The 2,429-nt window shown below is 38.7% G+C and overlaps 1 protein-coding gene across 1 annotated transcript in view; it reads left to right on the forward strand.

The window, feature by feature from the left end:
- The window catches only part of adamts7 (a disintegrin-like and metallopeptidase (reprolysin type) with thrombospondin type 1 motif, 7), a 71,133-nt gene that overhangs the window by 1,229 nt on the left and 67,475 nt on the right, over positions 1–2,429 (forward strand). The window lies entirely within an intron of this gene.

Genomic DNA, 2,429 nt, shown 5'->3' on the forward strand with positions numbered 1-2,429 from the left:
ATGGTTACCTGCTTTCGCATTATCACTTTAATTACATAATCATTTTAATTTTAACGTCACTTACTACACTGCAATGTTGTTTTCTTGTACTATGGCAACTGCACTTTACTTTACAATACCGTATGTGACGCCACTTTACTTTACTTCAGTCTACCTTCTGCACATTGTCTATTGTTTGCCTGTTTTTCTTGTGTGTTTACTTGTTTGTTTGTTTTGCTTTCATTGTAGAGAATGCTGCTGTAACAAGGGAATTTCCCCGCTGTAGGATCAATAAAGTATCATCTAATCTAATCTAATCTAATCTGAAGCATCTGCCCTGTCCTTGAGCCAAAGTATGGCGTGACCTGAGGGTTAAGGAAACAGAATTTCTCTTTGGGTAGCCTATCTACAGCATGCATCATCATTCTCATAATGGAGCTGGAATCCTTTCTACTTCGCAAAGTGCATTAGATGTCAGACCGAGTGGATATCATCAAATCAGAGAATCAATCCTCTCCTGTATTGACAGAAACACTCGCCCGCATCCACTCCCTGCACGTTCATCCTCTCTGTCATGCCTGTAGTTTGTGGTCTGGATGTTAAAAGTTACAGCTCTCCTGAGATTACAGGTAAAAGCAGAACTGGGAGTCTGGATGCACTCTTGTGTCAGCCTGTGTAAATCAGCTGCGACCCTTGAGAGAATAAGTAAGAAGACTAAGTAATATTACACTGAGGGAGGCACTCCAACCTCTATTGATTTCTGATGATACATGTTGGCACAGGGATCCCAAAGTTAATTTTTAAAGGACTAAGAACCCAAAACAGAAAAGTACATTGACACATTTTTCCTCTTGGTATCATGTCATGTATAGGACGATGTATTATTTCTTACAGAAATACCTAAATCAATCCATTATGGTAACATAAGTGAAAGTGGGGAGAGGAAACAGCCGTCTGAAAACCAATCCTGTCATCATTTTGATCTCTCTATGTGCTCAACTTGGTGAAATAAGTTTGCTGTGTTGCCTGCTGTTGCTGCAATCATCTTCTCACTAAGCGTGCCAGCTAATTATGATTCAGAGTGCATGAACAGGATCCTGATCAGTGTTACTCATTATTTCTGAGGACCTCTTGCCAGCCACGTAAAGACACCTGGTGGTCTCAGACCCCACATTGAGAACTACCTCCTCCCCATCTTGCTACTCATAGGTATTTTTATTTATTTTTTATTTATCACAGTGTCTTATGTCTTTAGGTATAATGGATTTCTGATGGCCACGGATAAGTATCATTTATTTTTGTGCTTGTAGATCTGCAGTGGAGGGCACAGCTGCTGGGGGAAAGTAATGAAAGCCTCTTGAATTTATAATGAACATCTTGGGCGTTTTTTGTTAATAAAGATGCTACATGGAATAATTACAGATGGAGAAAACCTTGGTTGTGTGTTATAAAATACCTTACATTAAAAGAATCCTAACCCATGGGATTAGACAGCATACCCCCATCAAGGGCACATAGCGCTAAACAATTGTTTTAATCTCCATCTGGATCCAGAACTTCATCATAATACACACAATGAATGACAGCTATGCTGATTAACTGATAGCTGCCATGATATTTGCAATAAATGTAAATTGTTTCCATGAATGGTCTAAGTTGAATGTTGATTTGTGCAAAGTTGTAGCTGACATAGCTTACTGTAGGCATTTAGGAATAAAAGTGAATACACATGAAGCTGCCTTGCAAAACATGGTTGTTTTTTTGTTCTTTGTATAGAGAGACATTTCAAGCAGCTGGTTTCCAAAAACATCCATCTTAGATCTTCCTGCACTGATTTATACATGGAAATATTTGTGTAGATAATCCATTGCAAGGCTGAATGGAGAGAGACCTCGCTTTACCAAGTCACAACGTTGTTGGAAATCCTTGTTTGCATTCTGCTCATATCTTTTGACTGACATTGAGCTAAGGATGGCGTTATGAGGGTTCAGGTCTTTGTGCCTTGTGAATTTTGCAGGGTAGTGTTGCGATAACATTTATTACGATATGATATCGTATTTGAAATGATGAAATGCATGAAATTGTTTTCATTATTGCAGCAACGGACAAAATCATAATTTCCAGCTCCCTTTGTACTTGGTAAAATAACTTTGTTGTGTTGGGGGAATGTTGCTTCTCTGGAGATCATAGTGTGGTTTCTCTATGTGTGGGCTCTATGTGAAAAGTGTCCCCGAGATAACTTCGGTTCAGATTTGACACTAAATAGCAAATTGCCTTGAAATTGAATTGTTGCCAGCTGTTGCTGCTTTTCTTCCTCTTACAAATCTTACATCTTAACATTGATTTGTTGAAGAAAACATTTTATGTCCAAACTATTTCTACACTTTTTCATTTTCCCTTTATTTGGAACAAACTCCTCCACAGTGGGGCCGCCAACAATGTCACTTTCC

Source organism: Etheostoma spectabile, chromosome 1 (assembly GCF_008692095.1).
Source record: "Etheostoma spectabile isolate EspeVRDwgs_2016 chromosome 1, UIUC_Espe_1.0, whole genome shotgun sequence".
In the NCBI taxonomy this organism is placed as follows: Eukaryota; Metazoa; Chordata; class Actinopteri; order Perciformes; family Percidae; genus Etheostoma; species Etheostoma spectabile.